The sequence below is a fragment of the Urocitellus parryii genome, chromosome 11, assembly GCF_045843805.1.
Source record: "Urocitellus parryii isolate mUroPar1 chromosome 11, mUroPar1.hap1, whole genome shotgun sequence".
Classification (NCBI taxonomy): domain Eukaryota; kingdom Metazoa; phylum Chordata; class Mammalia; order Rodentia; family Sciuridae; genus Urocitellus; species Urocitellus parryii.
In genome coordinates, this window is record NC_135541.1 from 73086342 (window position 1) to 73096143 (window position 9802).

General features: G+C 38.1%; 1 long non-coding RNA gene across 1 annotated transcript; it reads right to left on the minus strand.

Annotated features, from left to right (window-relative positions):
* Positions 1-3128: 3128 nt before the first annotated feature.
* Positions 3129-9782, minus strand: LOC113192830 (uncharacterized). Its single transcript, XR_003302064.1, has 3 exons — positions 9705-9782; positions 9372-9552; positions 3129-3219 (listed from the first exon to the last, which is right to left on the minus strand). It is a non-coding gene; the product is annotated as an uncharacterized LOC113192830 (long non-coding RNA).
* Between the last annotated feature and the right edge of the window lie 20 nt (positions 9783-9802).

Below are 9802 nucleotides of genomic sequence, written 5' to 3' on the forward strand. Positions count from 1 at the left end.
AGGGAAAAGTTGGATTTCTCTCTCTCTCTTTCTTTCTTTCTTTCTTTTTTTTTTTTTTTTTAAGGGGGGAGGTTATTACTGGGGATTGAACCCAGGAGAGATTTACCATTAAGCCTCACCTTCAACCACTTTTTTATTTTTTATTTTTTTTGGAAACAGGGTCTCACTAAGCTGCCCAGGCTGGCCTACAATTTAGGATCCTCTTGCCTCAGCTTCCCAAGTTTCTGGGATTACAGGCCTGGCTGTGCAGCAACACATCTGGTTGGATTTTTTTCTCTGAGACCCTCTAAGTATAACATTCTTTCTCTCCCTCCCTTCTTTCCTTTCTCTCTCTTTTTCATATGGACTCTTGCTATGTAGCCCAGGCTGGCCTTGAACTTCAGGTTCAAGTGATCCTTCTGCCTCAGCCTCTCAAGTAGCTGAGACTGCAAGTGTGCCACCATGCCCAGCTTTAAGTATAAGTGTTTAATAGGAACCCAAGCTGTTACATAATGATTCCATACAGACTGATGTATTTGTGGCTACAATTATATTTTATCAGTGACTGATTTAATTAGCACAGCAGACTGTATTTTTTCAAAGACGCTTACAACACTATATCCCATTCCTCATGCCCTTTGAGTGCAATTCTACTTCTCCCATTAGAAGGTAAAATCCGTCTCCCCCTCTCTTGGGTATGCCTTTCTGTCTTGACCAATAGAATATGGTGAAGTCACTTTGTGCCCTACACTTCTAATTTGTTCTCTTAGAACACTCAGTCTTGAATCCTAGCCACATTCTGTGAGGAAGCCCAAGAAGTCATGAAAAGAGGCCCATGTGGAGGAGAACCAAACTCCTAGCCTACATTCCAGCCCTGTGAATGAACCATCTTTTTTTTTTTAAATTTTTTTTTAATATTTATTTTTCAGTTCTCGGTGGACACAACATCTTTGTTGGTATGTGGTGCTGGGGATCGAACCCGGGCCGCACGCATGCCAGGCGAGCGCGCTACCGCTGAGCCACATCTCCAGCCCAAATGAACCATCTTGAATGTGGGATCTCAAGGACCCCATTGAGCTGTTTTGACTGATGCTGAATGGAGCAGAGACAATCCTTCCAAACTGAGTCCTGCCTAATTGCAGATTCATGAGCAAAATAAATGAGTTTTATTATTTATTTTATTTATTATTTTACTTTTATTTGAAAAGCCTCTGTAAAGTATACAGTCCCAGCTACTCAAGTGGCTGAGGTAGGAGGACTGCTTGAGCCAGAAATTGGGGGCCTGCCTGGGAAGTACAGTTAGACTTGGTCTCTTAAAAAACAAAAAACAAACAAACAAAAACCTATTTTGGAGTAGATTAAGACAGACCAACTGGCAAATGGAATAACTAGGAAAAATGCTCAGAGATCATAGTGTGCTTGCCAAACTATTATAGACATTTCATTTATTCATTAAATGTATTTCATACCAAATTCTGGTTTGCATGCTGGAAATACACCAGTGATTGATTGCAACAGATGATGTCCCCTTTCTGTCTTCACAGAGTGTTTGTGTCTGGGAAGGCAGGCAGACCAGAAACAAATTAACAAGAGAATGTATATTTGCTAAGTGGTAATAGATATTATGGAGAAAACACAGAATATAGGGAATAGACAGTGAGGGGTGTTCTATCTTAGATGCAGTGGTTAGGGCAGGCCTTTATGAAAAGGGGATAATTGAAGAGAGACCTGAAAGAGGTAAGGCAGCACACCAATGAATATCTGGTAGTCAAGAAGTCAGAGCAGGGGGCTGGGTTTGTGGCTCAGTAGAAGTGCTCACCTAGCACATGCAAGGCCCTGGGTTCAATCCTCAGCACCACATAAAAATAAGTACATAAAATAAAGGTATTGTGTCCAACTACAACTAAAAATTAAATATTAAAAAAAGGAAGTCAGAACAGAGGGAACAGTTAGTGCGATGATTCTGTCCTTGGAGACCCCATGCTGAAGCAGAATGAGGGAGGGATGAATGAGAGGAGATGAAGACAGAGAAACATGCTGGAGGCCAAAGCACATAAGGTTTTGTAAGCTATGATGAGGGATTCCAGCATGAGGGTTTTCAGCATAGGTGTGGCATGATCTGACTTTTATTTTATTTTTGAGGTGCTGGGGATTTAACCTAGGGCCTCAAGCAGTCTTGGCAAGCATTCTACCACTGAGCTCTAACCCTAACCTTTTTTAAATTTTGAGACAGAATCTTGCTGAATTGTCCAGACTGCTGACCTCAAACATGTGTGTGTGTGTGTGTGTGTGTGTGTGATTTTTTTAAGTATAGCTACCAGGATACAGATGTGGAACGGGAGAAAGAGACATCAAAATGTGACTCTAAGATGTTTGGTGCTGTTTGCTCCATACCAAGAATATTTTTGTACTTGTCTCCTTCATTAGAGTTCCTGGAGTCATTCTGTGTATTCAAACACTCAAACATTCATCTGATAACCATGATTCAAATACTGAATGCCATTCAGATGACTCCTTTAAGCACAGACTCTTCAAGACGCTGACTCCACACAGAAATGTGGGAATGACTCAGAGTATTATGACCATCACTCTGAGGTTGTTTGTAACAAATATAATTACACGTTTATGTTTGCAATATTTTCTTGAAGAAGTTGGCTTTATTATAATGTACTAAGAGGAGAATCAATAATTTATGTTGTTTTTCTCAAAGTATTTGGTGAGCCTGCAGGTGCACATCTTAGATTTTCTCTATACGTCCAAGTAACTGAAGAGGGAGACAGATATTACTAGTGCAATTAAACAAGTGGCTTCTCCAAAGAATTTATGGAGTTTGCCATTATTCATTCTTGTTTCTCCCAGGCTGGAATTACAGACATGTGCCACCGTGCCCAACAATTTCACCTTTATTTTTTTAAATATCTTTATTTTTTGTGGGGGGCTAGGGATTGAACCCAGTGCCTCACATGGGCGAGGAAAGTGCTCCACCGCTGAGCTATGACCCCAGCCCCTCACCTTTATTTATAAACAAAATGAATTGTAGTTAATCAAGCCAAAGAATGTTCATATTTCATCAACCAAAATTGATCATGGAGGATCTTCCAAAGTTAAACATACACACTTATGAAATTTTCAGAGTAACAGGTCTTTCTTTTAGCACAAAAGGCAGGCTCAGATCCAAAAATTACAGCAATGATGGCATCCACATTCCATTGTTATAGGCTGCGGCATCCACTTCTTCATCTAAAATAAAGTGGCAATAATGATCCTATTACAGTGTTTTTTAAGGCTAAATGAGAAAAATGTAATAAATGCTTGGCACATACCAGACCATGGCTCTACCACTGAGTTATTTTCCCAGCCTATACTTTTTTTTTTTTTTCTTGGTCTGGGAGATAGAGCCACATCCCCAGCCCTTTTTTATATATTTTTAGAGACAGGGTCTCCCTGAGTTGTTTAGGGCCTTGCTAAGTTGCTGAGGCTGGTTTTGAACTGCGATGCTCCTGACTCAGGCTCCCAAGCTGCTGGGATTGCAGGCACTATTTTTAACATACAGAAATCCAGAAGCTCCTTTTCCCTGTTCCATTCACTCTCCCCCACCCCTCCCCATCAAGTCTGAGTCCAGAATCAGTGGAAGACCATGAAAGTCACGTAGAGCCATCCAGCAGGGGGCAGTGCAGACATTTCAGGCCCTGTTGTCTTTAGCAGGAGTGAAGTTCATCAGAAGTACCTTCCTTTGACTCAGGCAAGAGGAAACCTTGCTCTGACTCTGTACTTTATAAAGCCTTGCACAGAAACAAACACACAGAAAAAGTAAGCTTATTAAAGAACACATGGCTACAAAATAAACAAAAACGCACTTGGCTTCAGGCACCTCTGTCACTTAGGACTTGACACTCACTCTGACCAGATGTAATAAGCTTCTGACCTGGTCATCAATACCTTCTAGGCCCCAGGGAAATGCTGCTCCACATTTTCTGTACTGTGCCCCCCAGACAAAAGGCAATTGTGCTCGAGGATCGTGAAGATTTTTGATTTCTGATGCTGTTGACATTTGAAATGGACATTGCTTCAGAGTGTAGGACTTGAGTAATGGTATTTTTTTTTTAACATAAGAGAAGTAAAACTAAATTAACTTATTAAATTCTTTCTTTCTGATAATATGAATGCAAACGATTCTTGAATCATGAAGCATTATGTCTAAGAATAGCTAAGTATCCATTTTCTTGCTTGTCTTCATAGTCTAATTTGACATTCTAATTCATCATATTGAAACAGATAGATTTTATTGAGACCAGATATGAAATGCTTCAGATGAATAAATCAAGACAACAAAGGTGCTTATATGAAGAGCAAATCAGTCTGACAGAAAAATGAATTTTGAGTTGGTACTTCCTAGTTATTTGGTGTGTAGTGTTGCTTCCTGTTAAGAAGGTTAATAGAAGCCTTAAAACTTGAAAGAATCTAAAATGTATAAAGATTAAAACTTTAGAGAAAAAATATTTTTAATACTAGGGATTAAACCCAGGGGTGCTTTACCACTGAGCTGTAACCCAGTCCTTTTTATTTTTTATTTTATTGTGTTTATTTTTCTAGTTGTAGATGGACAACAATCTTTATTTATTTATTTTTTATGTGGTACTGAGGATTGAACCCAGTGCTACACACTTGCAAGTCAAGCATTCTACAACTGAGCTACAATCCCAGACCCACTTTTTTTATTTTTTGAGGCAGAGTCTTGCTAAATTTCTGAGGGTCTTGCTAAATTCTGAGGCTGGCCTCAAACTTGAGATCCTCCTGCCTCAGCCTCCTAGGTTGCTGGGATTACAGGTCTGTGCTACTGTGACCAGCTAGAGAAATTTTTTTTTTCTAAATTGAATGAAACTATGAAAGAAATGTTCAGTGAAAGTGACATTCTAATTAAATACCAGAAAATTTAGAACAAGGAAATAAGTTTGTGTGACTGTAGAGAAGAAAATACAAATAAATCTAAAATGAATTTCTATAGTTAAAAAAAAAACTTTTTAGGGGACACAGTCTCATTATGTACCCCAGGTTGACCTCAAACTCCTGGGTTCAGCTGGATGTGAGGACACACTGTAATCCCAGAGGCTGGGGAGGTGAAGGCAGGAGGATTGCAAGTTCAAAGCTAGCATCAGCAACTTAGTGAGGCTCTAAGCAATTTAGATCCCTAAGTTGAAACTCTGTTTCAAAATAAAAAATAAAAAGGGCTGAGGAAGTAGCCCAATGGTTAACAGCTCCTGGGTTAAATTCCTAGTACCAAAACAAAAACTAACTCCTCATTTCAAGTGATCCTCCTGCTTCAGCCTCTAGAGTAGCTGGGAGTGTAGGCCTGTACCACCTTGCATTGCTTGAGATTATTTTCTGATCCTAATAAATCAGTGCATGAAGGCCCATTAAAAAGACATTTGAACAAACAGAGTAACATATTGCTATTCTGTTTTTCTTTATCATATTCTAGCACTGAAATATTGGAAGAATTTACCAAAACCTGTACAGATGTAGTACTACTGCTCTTACTAATAATGTTATACAAGAGACTATGCAAACTGTAATAAAAATGCCAGTGATTTGTACATAGTAGCATTAATATCTCTAGTAATATTTTCTGTGAAAAAATAATTTATCCATGATTCTTATCACATTGTTTAAATATAATATATAAAAATCATGGTTCATTTCCAAATGTAAGTATAGCTTTAAGGCTTTAAGGATTTTATTTAAAATTCCAATTTCTCTTGTTTCAGTGGAACAAAATTTCTCCAAACTGAAATTAAATAAGTTTATTTAAGGGATGGGGTTGTGACTCAATGGTAGAGTGCTTGCCTAGCATGTGTGAGGAACTGGGTTTGATTCTCAGCACCATATATAAATGAATAAATAAAATAATGGTCCATCAATAACTTAAAAAAGTTAAAAAAAAAGAAGAAAACTATTTAAGAAAGTAATGATGTACAAAAGATTGTCTAACTTGGCCTTACTATCTGTGGAACACAAATGATGTGATATCTTAATGATAATGTAAACATTTTGCTGAAATGAAGACATGAAATGGAAATTTTATGGAATAAATGTACTATATTATAATTTATGAATTGTGTACATCTTTATTTTACCGGTCATCAAAACATTAATAGCCTAGCTGGGTGCAGTGGTACAGGCCTGCAATCCCAGCAATTCTCAAGACTGAGGCAGGAGGACTGCAAGTGAGGGCAGCCTAGGCAACTTAATAAGATCCTGTCCCAAAATAAAAAATACAAAGGATTGTGTGGCTTAATGGGTTTAATTCCAAATAAGGCTCCCCCCCCCCACCAAAAGAAAAAAAAAGTAAAAAGAAAGAAACCTCAAAAATCATGAAAACTCTCAGACATGCTCAATCATTTTTATTTTGATATTTTGTTGAATTTCAGTTGCATGAAAAGCCATAGCTTGGGGTTGGAGTTGGGAGTGTAGCTTGGTGGTAGAGTATGTACTTATTATGTGTGAAGCCCTAGGTTTATTCACCAACCAACCAACAAACAAAACAACCACAGCTTTATACACTTAAATAAAACAAACAAACAAACAGGGGTTGGGTTGTGGCTCAGTGGTAGAGCCCTCAACAGCATGCATGAGGCACTGGGTTTGATCGTCAGCACCACATAAAAATAAAGATACTGTGTCCACCTAAAACTAAAAAAATAAATACTAAAAAAGAAACAAAGTTTATTCTTTATTTGGCTAATATTTTTCTCCTAGATCAAAGTATAGGTTTAAAAAACTTAAAATTTTTCCATGAGCTCGCTCAAGGTGTAATAGTGGTAGAGCACTTGCCTAGCATGTGTGAAACTCTCTGGTTTTGATTGACAACTTTACAACAAAAAAAAAAAAAAAAAAAAAGAAAAGAAAAAGGTTTCAATGAATTAATAGCTATAAAGATCTGATTATAAAGTAGTTCACTTACCATCTTTCAGTATATAACTATAAACGCTATGTAAAGCAAAAACCAATTACAATTAAAAATATTAATTTGTAAATAAGATAATTTTTTTTTAGGCTAGGAATTGAGCCCAGGGCCCTGTGGATGTTAGTTAAATTCTCTATCACTGAGCTATATGCACAGCTCTGCTGATTTGTGTGTGTGTATGTGTGTGTGTGGTGCTGGGGATTGAACCCAGTGCCTATATGCACTTGAGGCACACACTCTGCCAACTGACCTGTATTTCCAGCCCTCTGCTGATATTTTTATACCTTTATTTTATTTATTTGTATATGGTGCTGAGGATCGAACCCAGTGCCTCACACGTGTTATGCAAGTGCTCTACCACTGAGCCACGACCCCAGCCCTGCTGATTTGTTTTCTACTTGTAATATGTACCAGACATATTTAATTAAATTGAGTTTGCCTTCATTTCAAATATTGTTTCAAAGCCATGTTTCCAATTCTAGCAGGAATCAATGTTTAATTTTTTTATTTTGAAATAATTTCAAAACTACAGATTGATTGTAGCATTTGTACAAAGAATTTTCATGTATCCTTCTTGCAAATTCCCTGTTGACATTTTAACAAATTTGCCTTATTAATATCTCTCTTCCTCTCTCTCTCTCTTTCTCTCTCTCTGATCTTGCTTCAGCCTCTGGAATTCTGGAATAATGGGTATGTGCCACCACACCCAGGAACTGTTGATTTTTAACTTTAACCATTTATTTATTTATGTTATTATATATATATATATATATATATATACATACATATACATATATATATATATATATATGTATACACACATATTTTAGTTGCAGATGAACACACAGCTATCTTTATTTTTATGTGGTGCTGAACTCAGCACCTTGTGCATGCTAGGTGAGTGCTCTACTGCTGAGCCACAACCCCAGCACCCCCAGCCCCAACTCTAATCATTTAAGTAAGGTGATACTGACCACAGGTACTGGACAAGAATGCCTGTCCCCTGGTATCACTAACAGCATTGACTGAGCTAGCCATGCAACCCCAAACCCTCAGTTATGACTAAAGGAAATGAGTACACATATTTTTAATTTTGTTGCTATAGATTTATAACATAAAAAGAAGGAAGATAAACATTTAACTCAATGATGTGGTAGTTTTCTAAATATTCAGATGAATGGTATATGGGTCTTCATATGTATTCTTGACTAAAACATGAAAAACTTAAGGGTGGGTGGGCCTACTACTTCCAGGTAGACTTTCTTTCTTGATGCTTAGACCTCCAATGTGGTGAGCAGGGCCTGACCTGGTAGGTAGGCTAATAACTTGATGAACCACTCGATTTCTATGCATACAGATTGTGCAAGTCTCTTTTTATACTTACAAAAGCTGTTCAGCAAAGATTCAGTCACATTCGAGTGTGGGGAATATTTTAACATTTCTTTTCTAGAGTTCTGTTGAAATTGGCCAGAGTGAACTCCATGTTCATTTTTCCTATTACATAGGAATTAAAAGTTGAAACCAGAGGTAACTGGCATCATACTTCTGGTTTACCCCAGTGGCAGTTTTATGGACCCACTTACCCTTTTCATTCTAGTTTGGAAGCCCCTTCTTTTAGCTCTGACAATGAACAGCTGATGTCCTGATTCTGTGCTGTTTAATTAACCCTGTGTACACCCATCTGCTAAGGGCAGGCTACTATCATTGGAAGATGAGGGAATAGTTAAAAATCATAATAAGTCTTTTTCTGGTGGAACCAGTAAGCTTCATTATTGGGTAAAATAGGATTTGTTTTCTGCTTTGCTGAGACTACTGGGCTTGATTGAAGCCAAATTAAAAAATTCAGATTCCCAGCCCCAAACCTCCATTGTCTGATTCAGTAGAGGTGGAAGATATTTAAATATCTGCATTTTAACTAGTACTTAAATGATTCCCATGCAAAAATCCCAAAGACCACTCTGAAATACTGTTAGTGAGAAATACTTGTCCTTGATAATTGGTTTTTCTCAATCTTGGTATTGAAAACAAGAAAAGAAAATGGCCCATTGCCACAGTCACAATTAGTTGTTATTTTGTTTTTTGGTACCGGGGATTGAACTCAGGGGCATTCAATTACTGAGCCACATCCCCAGCCCTATTTTGTATTTTATTCTCACTGAATTGCTTAGAGCCTCGTTTTTTTGCTAAGGCTGGTTTTGAACTCACGATCCTTCTGCCTCAGCCTCCTGAGCCGCTGGGATTACAGACGTTTGCCACTGCACCCGGATACAATTAGTTTTAAAAGACTAGCTTAGAGTGATAGAAAGAAAAGGAATGGGGGTTTCAGGAATCATGGAAAACAATGTAGGTATAGGGATATAGGAAAAAAAAAAAAAAAGAGCCCTAAGAAATTGTTTTACCAGGAACAAATAAACAACAGAGCACTTACGCTGGAGATTTAAAGATGCTCCTGACAGCAGGGCCCACCTTCGGGGTTTATAGTTTGCGGTGGGCTGAAGCATGTACGATGGTGCTAAGAAGGCAGAGAAATGTCCCCTATCCCAGGTTTGAGGCTTCCAGGGAAGGCTTCCTGGGAGGATCTTGTAGGCTCTGAATCACCAGGTAGAGTCCTAGAGAGGATAAGAGGGCTTCAGGGAAAATTCATTTTATTTAACTTAATTTTTTTCCTTCTTAGAAATGTAATGTATTTGTTTTGATAAAATGCTCTAGGAAAAAAAAAAAAGGCGAAAGCCTCATGTAATCCTCCCAAGTTCATACTCACCTCCACCCCTAAGCATTCTCCACCCCTAAGCCCTTAAGAGTTGGGAGCCAGCGGCACTCAGGGACTTGACAAGGGAATGTCCAGCACAGATCCTCCAG